Source organism: Mytilus galloprovincialis, chromosome 10, assembly GCF_965363235.1.
Source record: "Mytilus galloprovincialis chromosome 10, xbMytGall1.hap1.1, whole genome shotgun sequence".
NCBI classification, from domain to species: domain Eukaryota; kingdom Metazoa; phylum Mollusca; class Bivalvia; order Mytilida; family Mytilidae; genus Mytilus; species Mytilus galloprovincialis.
The window spans coordinates 50068747-50086691 of record NC_134847.1 but is presented as its reverse complement, the minus strand read 5'-3'; the positions used below and the strand labels follow the sequence as shown (position 1 = coordinate 50086691).

The following is a 17945-nucleotide window of genomic DNA, read 5'->3' as shown; positions in this document are numbered from 1 at the left end:
TTATAATATTGCGATTTTGTCATTTTAGACTAAAATGCGATTTTAATTTTTGTGATATTGAGAAAAAACCTGTTTAATTCATACAAAAAAAATCATAATACGAGATTCAATTATTGCGATTAAAGCTCTGTCGAATTTATTGCGATAATAAAAATATTGCAATAATTTCTGATTAACATTTTCAACAGCGGTGTTAGATTACTTACACCCCTGATTACACAAAGGTAACAAATGTATTTCTTCTGAAGCGTAATATTTTCCTATTTTATTTTTCTTAATTTTGGCAAATTTTTATTTTTGTCGGAATTTTGGCAATATTTTTATCCCTGGATGACCAAGGGTGTACTGCTATTCACACTTGGGTAATTGACCAATCAGATGGCAAGATATTTGCTGCATACGAAATAAAATCGATTATTCCTGTCCTGTTCCCTGTGTACGTCAGGTCAATGCCTCATTTTATATATTGATTCATATCGTCGTAATAGACCACTGAACGATAAGCAACCAACAATCAATCAATCGGCGTAATAGTTTTGTGACAATTGGACATCAGTAAACCATTAAGTTTTTTGTGTGTACAGTTAATCTAGGAATGCATAATTTATTCATGTACATGTAAGCCGTAAATGCTGTATTTGAATGCATAAAAACACAAAAATCAATATTACAAAAAATATTTAGACTTCACATTCCCGAGGTATTTTGTAAGTACCATACACAAATAGACATTTTCTGAAAATCGGTTAATATTGAATAAATATAAACATGCAAAATAACAAAAATGACATGATATTAATGAGGTGTTAATTTCTGTTGTATCACTGGCTATTGAATATAGCAATGAGATGAAAAGGGTGTTAAAAACAATTTACCAGTTCATTTGTATAGTCACCTTTATATACAATTATTAGTTATATTCACCTGCTAATACATACGTCGTCAATACAGATATACGATTGTTCAGAATTATTGTTAATTAGTATCAATAATCAAAGTTAAAAAAAAGATACGTTTACATGTACTGCCTGGTCAAAACGTGTATGAATTTAACATTGTTTGAGGTAAGACTGATTTAATGGCAAATTTCTTTTTTTTTTCTAGTTTTCAGTTTGTAGTTTATGCTAGACATTGGATTTTGCAATTAATAATTTGGAAGTACAAATGTACTTAAAATTCAGAAACTATTGCATTCATTTATTATTGCGATTTTAATTTTTGCGATATTGAGAAAAATCCTGTTTAATTCATTTAAAAAAAAAATCTAATTATTGCAATGATAGCCATGTCGTATTTTTTTGCGATAAAAAAACATCACAATAATTTCTGATTAACAGTATTCAATAGTATGACAATTGCTATGTCTTGTCTCATGTAAATGTTATATTTCTCGGACCATACAACCTTCTAACCAGCTGAGGTAATTCAATTAGATATGTTGTGGGTTCGAGTAATTTAATTTTCACTTTTCTGATATTGTCTCAATATTTTTGTGACTTTATTGGTCGTTTTTTTTTTTTGGCGTTTGATATGCTTACAATTGTGGCGGTTGCGTTATTAAACTGATAACTGTGTGTTACCCCGTACAATAATTAAACACATACTGTCCTCCTGACTGCACTTATAACATTGTTTGCATTCAAATTTTTTTTATACCGATCCATGTTTTTTTTATAATCACTTTCTATGTTACCATTTTTTTTTTAGTTATTCAAATTATCCATGGGTTTTTTTATTAAATTTTTTTTTATTTTCCTACAATTAAAACATATGCGTGGCATACATACAATATAATACATGTATAATAAGATGTATGCAATGTCATTATCATATTTACATCATAATTGGATATATTTGACATATAGAGTTCAAAAGAAAAAGGTTAAAAAATTATAAAAATAAATAGATGAATAAATAATCATAATTATCAGGAAGAATAAGAAAATAGATGTAACATAGTCATGATGAAAAATGTTAGTTAAATTCACTATACAGATTTCCTTCGTAGCAGCTTGCAACACCGACCAAAGACTTAACATGGCAATATATTTTGTTTTTAAAAAAAAAATATTGGTGTATAGTCATAAGTAATTATATTATTAGCATGTATTCATTTGCAGGTTTTCAAAGTGCATAAACATTGTTAAAATTCAGTTATTTATTATATATTATAAAAACTATCCTACTCTCCAATGTATTATAGTAGATGCTTTTTTCATTGCCGAAATAACACAGTTTAGTTTTAGAAAATTTGTGTTCATGTTAAAGTTTTGCTTAAATTGATCAAAAGAATTATACATACATTGACATATATACCATCCATTTTGGTCTATGAGATCATCTACAAATCGTATAAACTTTTCAATCAGTCTTGGTAAGTTACTGATTTATGACCATTTTTATGCCCCACCTACGATAGTAGAGGGGCATTATGTTTTCTGGTCTGTGCGTCCGTTCGTCCGTTCGTTCGTCCGTCCGTCCGTCCGTTCGTTCGTTCGTTCGTCCGTCTGTCCCGCTTCAGGTTAAAGTTTTTGGTCAAGGTAGTTTTTGATGAAGCTGAAGTCCAATCAACTTGAAACGTAGTACATATGTTCCTTATGATATGATCTTTCTAATTTTAAAGACAAATTAAACTTTTGACCCCAATTTCACGGCCCACTGAACATAGAAAATAAAAGTGCGAGTTTCAGGTTAAAGTTTTTGGTCAAGGTAGTTTTTGATGAAGTTGAAGTCCAGTCAACTTGAAACTTAGTACAAATGTTCCCTATGATATGATCTTTCTAATTTTAATGCCTAATTATATTTTTAACCTATTTTCACGGTCCATTGAACATGGAAAATGATAGTGCGAGTGGGGCATCCGTGTACTTTGGACACATTCTTGTTCATGTTATCATTTAGCCTCAATGGATTTGATAAAGATGAATCATAAGTAAAATTTCTTTATTTTTGAATTATTATTTTCTAGGTTCGTTGTACATCTTTCAAAACAATGTGTTTATATTGTCATATAAATTTATCTAATATCATCAAAACCTCAATTGAAAAAACTTTTTCTTATCTATATTTGAAACGAAAATATTTTGCAATGATAGTATTATCTCTCTGCAAAATCCTTCTTGTCCTTGTATATTTAAGTGCAGTTCTAAACATATTCAAATGAAGCATTTTTAAACCTCTCTCAAAATAATCTTTGATTAAAATATCTGTCGTAACTCTATGTATAGGTAAGATATATATGTATTTATAAATACGTTCATTCATTCTCTAAAAATATTTAGTTTATTCTACCTATTACATTTAAATTCCTTTTAGTCCATTAATTTAAAGTATCTTTAATCTGTACAATTCTTTCCAAATTAATTTTTTTTTTCAATTTTATCGAGATCTAAATCAAAACTGATACCTTGTTATTTCAAAGTAGTTACACCCGAGACAGATTTCTGTCAGCACATAATATAACTCGATTATATGTTAAGCTTCCAAACCTACTAACTTGTTTGTGAAGTTGATGTTCAGTCCATAAAATTTGCAAACCAGTCTAATTTTTGGGCCCTTTATAGATTGATGTTAGATGTCAGCCAAATCTAAGTGTTTAAAGTCGTACCTTGACCTATAATGGTTTACTTTTATAAATTGTTAGTTGGGTGGAGAGTTGTCTCATTGGCAATCATACCCCATCTTCCTATATCTAATATAAAAGATATTCCTGTTTGGATTTTTCACTCCCATCAAAACAAAGTAGTGTCTTCAGCAAATTGTGACAATTTCTGTTCAACCTGTGTTACGTTGACAATGTTAATATTTTACCTTATTTTCAATGCAAGAACAAAAATAATTGAACTTATTAGTTGCTGCTATGGTGACAGTGTTCATTGCGAAAAAAAGGCAACTTCGATCATATTGTTTTGTTAAAGGTATTACTGTCATACATTTTACTGTCTATGCTGAAACAACATCAAATATGTAGTACACACCAAATAACGTGGGTTTTCGGATATTAAAGTTTGCATCAAATGTTTAATATAACTTAGAAAAGACAGAAAAACATATTACAATCACGCCTCATAGTTTAATTCTAAATTCCATTTCTAAGGATGTTCGCTACTCTGTATCAAAATAACAAGCTTTTAAAAGACTGTTATAAATTGATAAAATATAAATAAAGAATCCAAAATAGCAGAACTAAATTAGGGATTTGTGTGCTTGTTTTTGAGATAAAAGCCATTAAAAATTTAGCGGGAAATAATTCTCTCTAGATTTTTCTCACACTTAACATTGGCTCCTTTTTTTTAAATGATAAAAAAAAAATGAACATGGACTATATAAGATTTTAAAAATGACATTTCAAACTATATGTTATCAAGTTATGGAACGAAAAAGTAGGGCATTGTGAGAAAAGGTTTTTGATAGTACTGCATGGAATAAACAAGAGGATTCCGAATATCTGGTAAAAAATAAAAAAAATAAAAAAGGAGGAAACATCCTTATGTAGTAAATCATGAATAAATCGTTGATGGCATAACGGTCACATGATAATATAAAATGACTTATAAACTAAATTCTCATGGCCAATAAGAAGACATATTACATCCAAAATTAAATCATTGTCCAAAATGTATTATGGATTCTTTAAGTATGATGTACAGTTTGCTAAAATTATTATTGGAGAATAAGAATCTGAAACTTGCTATCCAAAGCTTTTTTTTATTGACGACTTTCTTTGAACACAATCATATCGAAAAACAATATTGTTTGAAATATTGAAAACGAACTCAAATATAACATCATGATGCTGGCATATTACTTATGTCGTTTTACAAATGTCCATTCCAAAAAAACAATCTGTACATCTTTATAAAAAAAGAAGATGTGGTACGATTGTCAATGAGACAACTATCCACAAAAGACCAAAATGACACAGACATTAACAACTATAGGTCACCGTACTGCCTTCAACAATGAGCAAAGCCCATACCGCATAGTCAGCAATAAAAGTCCCCGATATGACAATGTAAAACAATTCAAACGAGAAAAACTAAGCCTCTTTACTTCTATAGGAACATCATGCATAACGGATAAAAATTTCTCATTGATTTATAAATATAACAATTCGAGTTAAAAAAAAAAGCCAATAGAAAGCGAATGAAGCTCAACTATTACTGATAATCCACATCATAAACAATCCTTCAACTTATAAGTTACATGTTGGGATATATCTGAAACAGAAAAGATAAGCATTTTTGAATAAAATGTGTAGTATTGCAGATGCTTTAAAAACATGATGAATACCCAAATTGAATTTAGTTTATTCAAGAACTAATTAATAACATTTTTTTTCAGGACAAATGCTATTAGAATTTATAAAAAAGCAGAGTTACTAGTACACTATGAATGTAAGTACAAACAGTCAAAAAAATTGACAGGACTAGATTGATGCATATGTAGTGCCTTAATTTCTAACTAACTGATTGTTTAAACAATTCCAAATATTGCGATTTGTCATCATTAAATATGAACACTACGTCAGATCATCAACAAACAATAACAACACGTACTGAACAGTCATTCACAGAATACAGCGTTGTTATTTAAATAAGATAGACTATTCCAAACATACCCAAATTTGCAATTTGTATGCAGAAAAGACTTAGATCTAATTAATAGTTTTGTCTCATGGTAACTTGGTGGGGTTTTTTTTATAAAAGGACACGTTATTTCTTTATTCAACATATTTACACTTTGAATCATCACGGTCGATTACTCAAATTTATCTTTACGAGGAAATTTCAATAAGTGAAACCATTTTTTTTTTGCATTTGTTTGATAGTTCTACATAGTTTCCCGATATACTCTTTACCTAAAAGAACTTTTCATGAAATTTTGGAACAAACGTCGACCTTTCAAAAAAATTCTCTTTAACATACCTTGCTATATAATAATACTTTATTCCGAAAGCAATACAGCTTATAGGATATAGCAAGTAAACAAATGCAAGTGCGATGACCCATTTTTTTTTCTGTTTTTAGACAGCACTTTAAAAAGCTATGTTCTCTTATTTTAATATTCTATCGCTCAGTTTATTATACGTTTAAACAAAGATATTTTTGTGTATATACTTACAAAATCGATCCTGTTTGCACAATGTTTAGCTTGTCTATTCTATCTTAATTGCCTAGATAAAGGATGGTTACTCAAAACTATTAACCAGATTTATAACTACATAAGCAACACGACGGGAGCCACATGTGGAGCAGGGTCTGCTTACCCGTCCGAAGCACCTGAGATCACCCCAAGTTGTTGGTGGTGCTCATGTTGCTTAGTCTTTAGTTTTTAGTTGTGTCTTCTGTACTGTTATTTGTCTTTTGTCTTTTATTTTTAGCCTTAGCGTTGTCAGTTTATTTTCAAACTATGAGTTTGACTCCCCCTCTGGTATCTTCCGTCCCTCTTTTACTGATTTAAAACAGACCTATTGGAACACAAATATTAATGTAGACAAATAAGTCAAATATTAAATCATTTAGTAAATGTAAGTCGTATTCCAATACTGTGTTACCGTGGAAATAGTTTTTTTTTGTTGAACGTATTCCATAATTTCGGAACCAAAGTTAAACAGCAAAATAAAAAATATATGCGATAAAACACCTTTAGTTAATTAATCTTGACTTATGTACTATCTTTTTATATTGATAAATATCAGGAATCAAGAATTTAAGGTAAATGGAATTTACTGCATAAACTTATATGTAGCTATATGTTGATGACATTCATTAAAGTATATACGTACCTTTCACACGTGCAAATACACGCAATACATACGAATTAGGACATATATGCAAAGTAAAATGGTAGTTACGTGTTTTTATTTGATTTTTCAGGAAACAGATACCAGACTTCAGGATGATGAAGTTGGTACTACAGTTACAGTTTTATTCACATCATTAGCAGCAGTGTCGGTTTTAATCGACATCACTTACATCATTGTTTGCTTTAAGGCTCTCAAGAAAACTTTCCATCATCTTACGATTTTGGTGTTGTTTTTCAGCGATATTACTTTAGGGATTTCATCAACAATGTTTTCCTTAGGAACTGTATTAAAACATGAACACGTAGGCTCGTGTCTTCTACAGATATTTATTGTTACATTCGGTCTGCAATCAAATTATTGTTTGATATTCCTTCTTTGTTTACAAAGGTATTTGGTTGTGAGGTCGTATAACTTTGGAATAGTTGACACATTTGATAAAAACAAATACAAATACATAGGAGGATCTTTGTGCCTTATACTTATAGTTTCGTTTTGTGGAACGATATTGACTCCTCATGACGAATTCATGCATATTTGTAGACCTCCTGTTGTATATGGGGACAGTTTTTATATTTTCGTAATTGTTAATCTTTTACCGATAACTGTTATTATAATTCTATTATTCATAATGTCAGCGATCACTAGTTTTCTTATATGGAAATTATATTTTAAAGGAACAATTGCCCCGATGGGCGTTGTGAAAGAGGAGAAAAACATAACTAGCCATTTGCAGGCCTCTATTTCAACAACAGGACAAAGTCCCGCTGTTTCACCGAAACACGTTTCTGTTGACATTAAGCATAACCTAAATAGGGTAGATGCTACTTCAGTCAGTATAATAAGAGATATAGAAATTCATGTAGATCATTCGAAAGCTAACACAAACTTCGATAATAAAGTATCACCAAAGAAAGATAACTGGGTGCATGAAGAGAACTTGAATGATGGAATGATTGATTTTAGAAATAACACCGACAGCTGTACGACACCAAACGATGTCGCTATACCTACTGATGTCAACACACATTTACAAAAGTCTTGGGAGATTCGAGCATTTTTTACAACTCTCATTATTGCCTTTCAAACTGTGGTTTTAACATCACCTTTTGTTGCGTCGTATTGGATAGAAGTGTTATCGAATACACCTCTAACACTGCAAATTCGAATTATACTTTTATTTCCATTTCTGATCAATTCATTATCGAATCCTTTTATTTATGCTTGGAGAATACCGGAAATTAGAGAAGAGTTTAGAAGGCTGTTTAGGATAAACACTTTAACATCAACAGTTTAAAAATGACACAGCTGTTAGTCTTACATTATACAGTTATCCACAATTTTGACAAAATTACAAAGTTAACAATATATTTACAATTGAAAGACGCCTGATATATTCTCTAACAGCAAAACGACAAATAACAGACATGATTAAAACAACAATAAAACATACAAATTATTACGGTGACTCAACACAAAAAGGTTCCTGTAAGAAATTACTTCATTTAAATATTGTTAAGTTCTATCTATGGTGAATCTAAAACAGAAAAGTTTCTCCAGCTCTTTTCATCAGCAGGAATGGAAATGTGTGACTTTGACTCTATGTTCAAGCGTGTACAGGTTAAGGCTTATAGTATATATATAGACCTTTCGGTCAGTATAATAATATTGTAAAGAAACAATCAAACTATAAATTGATTCATTTCTCTTAGTTGGTTTACATTGAAAGTTCCCTTATTTCTTAGATTGATGTTCAAATTTGTACCATTTTCAAATTTTAGTTTGAGGCAAAATTATTGGTTAAATCGATGTTTCGTAAAATGTCCCAAGTCCTTACAATAAAAAATGTCAACATTTGAATATTTCGACCATTTGAAGGTAAAAAAAAAGTTTGGTCAAAAGTTTAAATATTTCGAGCATGTGTGGTAAAAAAAGGGGGTAACAAGGCTTTCAGCAAATAAGGTTTGGACTTATTTAACCAATCTACCCCATAAGTTTTTATTTCAATGCAATTTGGGGGGGGGGATTTTTTTTATAATATTTGTAACTAATTATAAATTATCATAAATATTTGTTAGCAACATTGACACTGAAATACAAGAAAGGTTTCATTGTCATTTAAGCAATCTCTGGTATTTTTTTCAATATATTTGCATATCTACCTAACAATTTAAGTCAGGCGTACATTTTGAAGAAATACAGTTTCAAAAATTTCCTTTTTAGTGTTTTCCGTAGTTAATGTTTAAACATGTTACAAGATTGTATACTCGTTTTTGTCGATAGGGCATATCATGTTAACAATGCACATCCACAATAGCATTTGATCGATATTAAGATGTAAATGTTAACAAACAATTTTTATTTACTGTTTTAATGTTTTAATATCGTATTTTGTTATTGTAATAAATCGAATTGTTATTTAATATGATAAAATGATTTTTATATGTTCTTACGCTGTTTGCTTTTAAAATACTCGAAATCAGCTAGTAAGCTACGACATAGATAAAACAAAACTAAAAGTTCTTAGACATCGCATATTTTAGCTAATTATAGATATAAAGCAGTTACTACAAACATAATGAAAAGTCGCAATGTGGTTATTAGTACGGTGACAATTAAGGTAAATTTAAAAATTTAATGCACCGAAATACCTCACGGCTAATTTTGGTCTTATTTTGAAGATAAATATAATACCCTTCTAGTAAGGCATGTCGTCGAATGCCAAAGTGGTGCAGATTTTTGATAATTGCGATTAAAGGTCAAAAGGGGGGATTTTAAAAAATTGCAAATTTTAGACATTTTGGACAATTTCTCGGTAGTCTCTCATGTTAACTGAGATTTTTTTTCGATGGAAGCATGCGCTTAGAATGCTCCACAAATACAGCTAGTCATATTAATGTCTGATTACCAGATATAAGTGATACGTACCCTCGCTTGCAACATGTACGAAAATGAAACAAATATCTTTATTTACGGAAATAATCGACAAAAAATGTTCATAATTAAGATTTAGCTTTGCAATAATATATGGCCACATATAAAGGTATTTTTGGGAAAGTTTTGTTAAAATACCATAAAGAACAGAGGAGAAATAGGAACTGTAAAGTTTACACTCTGTCCATGGTGTTATGGAAAAAAATTATGAAATTCTTTTCTGATTATTTAGACTTAAAAGGATGTAAGAACTATAAAAATGAGACCTCATGTTCATGAAACTATAGTACATGAAGTTTGTTTTTATTTTAATAAATAAATCGGTACTAGACCAATTGCACATCGATAAGATATGTCCCCCCTTTTTTTAAATTTTATATAAAACAATAACAGACAAGGTTGTCGTTTGTTGATTTGGTTCATAAATGTTTCTCGTTTCTCGTTTTTATATAGATTATACCAATGCATTGGTTTAACACTAGTCAATTTTTTGGAGCCCTTACTGTTCGGTGCGAGCCAAGGCTGCGTTTTGAAGACCGTACTTTGGCCTTTAAGGGTTAAATGACCTTCATGTCTCATTGGAACTAATACCATATCTTCTTATATCTATAAACAATGAAATATATAGCAAACTTGAAAGCCCGATATATATGTGAATAAATATTCACATGGATATTACGCTTCAAAAGTTGCTGTCAATGTATAATTATAATATACTTTCCCTAGACATCAATATGCACATCAATTTGAAAAGGTAACGGAATACTAGAAAAAAAAGAGGATGTCATTGTATGGCGCCGACAATACTTATGAGTTTATTCAGATCACCATCTACTGATTGACCATTGCTTCTGGGATAATTTGATCCGCGGTGAACACGGGGAAGTGATTTTCACTGCAAAATATGTGTCAATATAAGAACCAGTTAGAATGACAAATAGTTCTTATATCGGCCACTTCAGTTACTTACAAATCTTCACAAAATTGCTTCACAGTCTATAGATGGTGAAAAGATCCCGCTAGAAATATTTCGTCATGTTCTTCCAAATCAAAACCATTGTAGTGCGATAGTGTATATATATATAGTTGTAGTGTTCCTATCTTATCAACCCATGTTTATTTTCAGGTGCACAAAAAAATTTCTTACAATCCCTATTTGATCTGCATTCAATGACTTGAACAACAATTCGGATCTACCACAGTTTAAAATACTTGTCTCTTTGACGCATTTAAAAGCTGACTATGTGGTATGGTATTTGCTCATTGTTGAAGGTCGTGCGGTAACCTATAGTTGTGAGTATCTGTGTCATTTTGGTCTCTTGTGAAGAGTTTTTCAATTGGCAATCATACCACATATTCTTTTTATATACAATGTCCTATGTAAGGGGAGCGGTGGGCTCCAGCTGACATGTATAACCTCGCCACATTCTGTATGTGGCTTATCCAAGTCAGGAGCCTGTTATTCAGTGGTTATCATCACATTTTTGTTGTTCGTTTATTATTTTGTACATTAATTAGGTCGGTGTTGTTTTTTCTCATGTGAATTGTTTTATATTTGTCAATTCGGGCCCTTTATTGCCGACTATGCGGTAAGGGATTTGCTTACTGTTGAAGGCCGTCAAAGGTTGCATGCTTAGAAAAGGTGGCGGCGAATCAATTGTGTCGATAGAAGAAGCTAAACGCGAGATTTTAAAACATGTACAACCTATAGTTGTAAATGACTGTGTAATTTTTTGTCTTTTGTGGCGAATTCGCAATCCAATACCACAATTTTTTTTTTATGGTTTTAAAGCAGTCATTGGCCAAATCCCAATTACTGTTGTACCATTTTACATAAAGACACTGGACAATACCAATACCATATTTTTTTATCAGGGGAGTACTGGTTTTTCATAAAGGAATATCACACACTCAGCCTAAGTATACATTTCCGTTCAGTATCAAAACGAGAGTGCATTGTAATCATTATTCATTTGAAAAAAAAATGTCATCTACTAACCAGGCAAAATATTTACCAGAGAGGTTCGAATTCATTGTAAAGATAGAAATAATTTGAAATCTCGAACGATCATAAACAGCTTTTCACATAATTTTTTTCACAAAATGCAATATCTGTAAACAAATGTAAATGGTACAAACTATACGACAACGAACATGATTTTTTCTTTCTTTCGCTAACATATCATCCTGTAGACTTAATGAAGTAGACATGCTGTACAGTAGTATTTGAAAAGCAACATCATGTCCCGATTAATTTAAAACATCAGAAGCAAATGATTTTTTTAAATTTCATCAAATAGTTAACAATGCATGCTGAATGTCGAGGCGGCTTGTCCTTGAAGTTATGTATTACGAGTAAACTGTCCACTAGATGCCCTGCCTGATAATTTGCGTCATTTAAAAGTAAACAATATTGGCACGCTCAAATGACTCAACATACCTTAATTGCTTAGCTTGTTGTATGCATTTTGTCTCTAGAATAGACATTTTATACCAGGCCAGTCATTGTAATATGCCATGAAGCGTGTTTTAACGAAAGTTGATTCATCGTTTCACGCTTGTTTTTTTTCTGAGAATCTCTCTCACTAATTCAAATGCATGATCATGTTTTCTTCTTGAACATGTAAAGGCTTAATAACATGATCTGAGCTACTTTACCCGTTCTTATTAAGGGGGTCTCATTGGGGGTTCTGATCCCGGATCCCGCTTACTGTTTTGTCAGTTTCCTGTATCCCGCTTCATTACACTGTATACGTAAACAATTCTCTTTTTAATGTAAATTCCCGTGTCCAGCTAGACTTTCTCGTTTTCAAGTCACAATAATTTGACTTTCACGTGTCACGCTTACTTAAAATCGGCAATCCCGCGTCACGCTTAGACCCCAATGAGACCCACTATTGAATGGAATTCGCACCGACAATAATTTTCCGGAATTTTTCAGATGTGTTCCACTGTGGTTTAAATTTAGTATTTTCGAAAAACAAGAATAAAAGCAGCTCAAAAGTTATTAAAACTTAGCATCTGTATTTATTCAAGCACATCGACACAACTATTGATACAAATATATATTCTTTTTTATAAAACTTAAGAAATTTCATATTTAAGTCATTGCATTTCATATAATCGGGGTAAATAGGAAAGGGGAACGTTACATGAATCATTGAGGTGAAAATTGAGTAGTAATACTGCTATGTGATGAGTTTTATAAAAATGCTCGTAAAAGTTGATTTTTATGTTCAATCAAACTTGTATGTATCAACACTTCTGAAGTATTGGTTGTTCCACTATATTTTGTGAAAATTTATTATTGGTGATATTTATAAGAAATGTAATAGACTTTGACAGACGGTAAGATTGACAAAAATGTAACATACATTTGAAAATCGTACAATTCTTTCAATTTATATGCTCGTATGATATTAAAGTTTGATGTGAAATAAAAGCTGATACATCACTCTTTCATCTGATACCAAATATTTTTATGATATCTTCATTCCGGAATTTATTATAAGCGTCTCGTGTTTGAAAATGAAAAAGAAAAAAATCAGAAAATCTCACTTTTACACGATTTTACAACAAACTGCACCGTGGGAAAACTCTACGACAGGGCTAAAATGAAAGTATAATGTTTACTCTATCTTCATGTGAATTTTCAGCCGTGAGGTATTCCGGTGCATTAAACTCCTTAACTAAGCGACTTTTCCTGATTTGTCACTCCACTATATGGAATCCCAAACACAGTAGAACGAAAAACGCAAAAATTAATAACTGGAGGTTTTCTCCTTATACTCTCAAATCTCATCTTTTTTTGTCAGTAGAAACTAAAAAAATCAGTGGCAAGAGTTGATAATTTGTCTTTAGAAAAGAACAATAAAAAGACAAGATACTTGCATTGGCCATTCTTTATGACACAACGCAGGATCAACTCTCCCAATTTGTCATTTAGTTTTGAATGGGAATACTTTCGTAAAGTAAAGTTAAGTCAAATGTTTGAATACTATTGCAAGATAAACGAGTCTAAAATTGTAAGTACTCGAAAAGATCTTTTATTTTAGGAATTTTTGTGTATCCATGTCTGATTCACGTCACCTCTAGAAAAGACAGTCATTGTAAGCAAAACTGTAAGAAAGGAATACATGTTAGTTTTTATATTATTGTTCGTTATTTTCAGTGTCTCTTCTAGTTTTTAAGTCGTTGGCTGACCTCATAAAATGCCGATTTTCATACACTTATGTGTTCCTCGTCTGGAGAATAATATTTTCCACTCCAGAACAATAACCTGCAATGTCAATAAAAGAGAGGAGAAAAAGTACCATAGAAACATTCAATAAATTATAGCAATAATCATAAATAATTATGCAACCCCAAATACTGCACAGTATTTAACAGTTTGGAGCACCAAACTTCCATATAGTTTTTAAAATACATTCTGAGTTATACTATCTCAAATATTTCACTTAGTTATAACCAAGTAATCTGTTTGCAGAGTTTGCAACAAATTTGTCTGTTACATAATGATCTAAAAAGTAGATGCTGAAAACTCTTGGATATCGAGTTGAGAAAAGTATCCTCTATATGCAGGTACAGTTGTAGAAAGTAAAATCACAAAAATACTGAACTCGGAGGAGAATTAAAAAGTATAGTCTTTAATCAGATGGCAAAATCAAAAGCCCAACCACATCAATCGAATGGATAAACTGTCATATTCCTGACAGGGTACAAACATTTTCCTATGTAGTAAATGCTGGATTAAACCTGGTTTTATAGCTAGCTAAACCCCTCACTTGTATGACAGTCGTGTACAATTCAATTATTTTGACAACGATGTGTGAACAGCAAACATACATGATAGATATAAATGCTAAAAAAAAAGGTACAGCAGCTGCCTACGTTGAGTAATTATCTTTATCACTATAACAAGACACAACTATATTTAAAAAAAAGCATTACCCATGAAACAATAACATAATGACGGCGTGTATTAGTGTAGGACTCGGAAGTGCGATGGTACTCCGAACCGCGATGGTCACGCTGAAGTGCGATGGTCCTTGCTGAAGTGCGATGGTTTACACGCCGAAGTGCGATGGTCACATTGTGACGTTAACTTGTTGATAGCTACGCTGAAGTGCGATGGAGGTTACACTGAAGTGCGATGTTTAACATGCCAAAGTGCGATGGTCACATTGTGACGTTAACTTGTTTATAGCTACGCTGACGTGCGATGGTGGTTACGCTGAAGTGCGATGGTCCACGCTGAGGTGCGTTGGTTAACTCGCTGAAGTGTGATGGTCACATTTTCAAGATACATTATTAACAAATACGCTAAAGTGCAATAATTGCTACGCTGACATGCGATGGTATGCCTGTTACAATGATTAAAAAGCTACATATATTTTTATATAGATACACACTTTTCGTGTGAATTGTTTAACACTAGTCATTGCTGTTCTGTGTGAACCTTTGCTCTGTGTTGGAGGCTGTATTTTCACTTGAAATGATTTACTTTTAAAAAATTGCGGCTTGGATGGACAGTTGTGTCATTCGCACTCATTCCACATCTTCTTATATCTATGAACTGCTTCAATAAAATGAAATAATTACGAGTTTAGCAATGTGCTATAGGTAAGTAGAAAAAAATAAGACAATATCAATTTAGGTGCATAGATTCATGCAATATGCAATGAATGAATATTTAATACAGGAAATTCGGATGAATTAAGTATTTTGATAAACAGTGGATTTTATGGTTCTCAAGGTCTTTCTCTGTGTACACTCTCCCTTTATAATCATCCATCTGAATGTCCATTACTATCCCCTTCCTCCAATACCTGATAAAAATACATTTGTTCCTGCGCTAAGGTCTAAAATCTATTGTGTCATTAATATTTGGATTAAACGTTTGCATTTCAATCACTTGAGACTTCCTAGGAAACAACTCAACAGGATACAAATCCCTATCCATGTTTCTCTGTTCTGTTAAAATAGTAACGGTACATGTATTAGTTTCAGTTCATTTTTAAAATAACTTGCAATTCATTATTTGAAACACATAATGTTTTGCTTGACATTTTAACGACATATTTTTTGCAATATATTTTCTTCTTTTTTTTTCAATTCTTTTTGCACTTATTAGTTTTTATTAAAAATGTACATTATTTTGTTGTATTCAATTTATTATGCTATATTCTCAATAAAAATTTTTAAAAAATCAACAGATTAAATATCAAATAGATTTTTTGTGTTTACATTATTATGTATGCTTCAACTAAATAACTACAATGTATGTATAGTACACTATGTGAAACTCATTTTATGTTTTTGCCTTATATAACAGAATTAAAATAATACTGTATACTTATAAAATTACTTCTGTCAGTGTAAATATTGGAATCAGAATATATCCGTTTATTTGAATTGGTCTGCATTGCATTGGCTAAAAATCTTTTAGCATATATTTCCCGGCAATACGGGCTTACTACAGTCTGAAAAAGATTAAAAATTAATTACTAATACATATATTATTGCACTATAAATTTCAATGTTTCGTATTCTACTAAGTTTAATGTTGAATTAAAAAACTTGAAACTTGAAATTTTAAAACAATGTCTATAAATAAATCCACATTATTTCATTATAAATGTTAAGCATATTTTCCCCATTATATATACTGTTACAAAGATACGCAAGTTAAAAATAAATAATCAAGTACCTGCATCATATCAGTGTTGCGAACCATCTGTGAGTTTGTAATGTCAGCCAACGGTGTTGCATTGTAAATGTTACTACCTCTTTCTACAGGGGCCTACATAAAAATATGTATATAAATGCTCAGTGGGAAAACATGCAAAGTTTTATAATTTTTTAAAGTTTTATTCATATTTATTAGATATAAAAATAAGGAAACAAAATGTTATAAAAGAAATGTAAAAAATAATAAATTAAGCAATACTTAAAAAGTTTTAAATCTTAATTTAAATTTGTAATTGATAATGCACTTTTAATAGATAAACTAAAACCAAAAAGATATATAAAAGATGGAAAAAATCTTACAATCTTTTCTAGTTTCTGTCTTCACATATTTTCATATACTCCTGATTTGACAATTGTCTCTCTTGTACTGGCGCAATAGATAACTCGTCCATATGTGCACACCCTGGTACTTGTACAATAGATATCCGATCTGTATGCGCAGATTATAGTGTAGTGCTGCTTTTCTTAACTTGTTACTGAAGTAAATCATTTATATAAATAGTAATAATTATAAACGCTGTATAATTCATATATAATTGCGACTAGACCAAAATGGCCATATTTGCATAAATATTTTGTTTTTAAGAAATATTTCATATTTTGTTTATTTTAAAAACAAACTTTATAACTATAACTAATGAACACACAGTTTAAAAGCATAACATAATTAGCTAGTTTGCACCGTTTTGTAAAAAAAACAATCTTGAGTACAAGAGTTATAAAAACTCTCCTTAAAAACAGTTGTACTGTTACACTGTGATTGTCCGATGTTAGAGGTAAGCATGGTTGGGATCTCTCTTATATGTTTTATCCCGCCACATTCTATATGTATGTGGCTGTCCCAACACGACGGGTGCCACATAGGGAGCAGGATCTGCTTACCCTTCCGGAGCCCCTATGATAACCCCCAGTGTTTGGTAGGATTCGTGTTGCTAAGTCATTAGTTTTTTTATGCTGTGTCATGTGTACTAATATTTGTTTGTTTTTTGTTTTTTGTTTTATTTTTAGCTATGGTGTTGTCAGTTTATTTTCGATTTATGAGTTTAAATGTTCCTTTCGTATCTTTCGTCCCCCACCCACCCCCACCCCCTCTTTAGGCAGCTAGTTTTTCTCGTTTAAAAAGTTTTACATTTGTTATTTCGACGCCTTTTAAAACTAACTATGCGGTATGGGCTTTGCTCATTGTTAAAGGACGTACGGTGACCTATTATTAATAGCTGTTCATTTTTGTGCCATTTTGTCTCTTGTGGAGAGTTGTGTCATTGAAATAATACCACATTTTCTTTTTTACATAAGAGAAAAATATTTAAAGCAGTTATTAAACGACATACCGTTTGTTTTAAACTGTCAAAACTAAAACTGTGTTCTTCCCCTTTACTGTATCCTGTGTATTTTTCTTTTTAACTTCACCGTTTACTTCACCATGCTGTTCAGTTACTTTTTGAAGATCTCGCTG

At 31.2% G+C, this 17945-nt stretch overlaps 1 long non-coding RNA gene across 1 annotated transcript; it reads left to right on the top strand.

Moving 5' to 3' along the window:
* The first annotated feature begins 941 nt into the window (after nucleotides 1-941).
* On the top strand, nucleotides 942-7019 carry LOC143049217 (uncharacterized). The gene is made up of 3 exons (XR_012970131.1): nucleotides 942-1064; nucleotides 5344-5396; nucleotides 6879-7019. It is a non-coding gene; the product is annotated as an uncharacterized LOC143049217 (long non-coding RNA).
* The last annotated feature ends 10926 nt before the right edge of the window (nucleotides 7020-17945 follow it).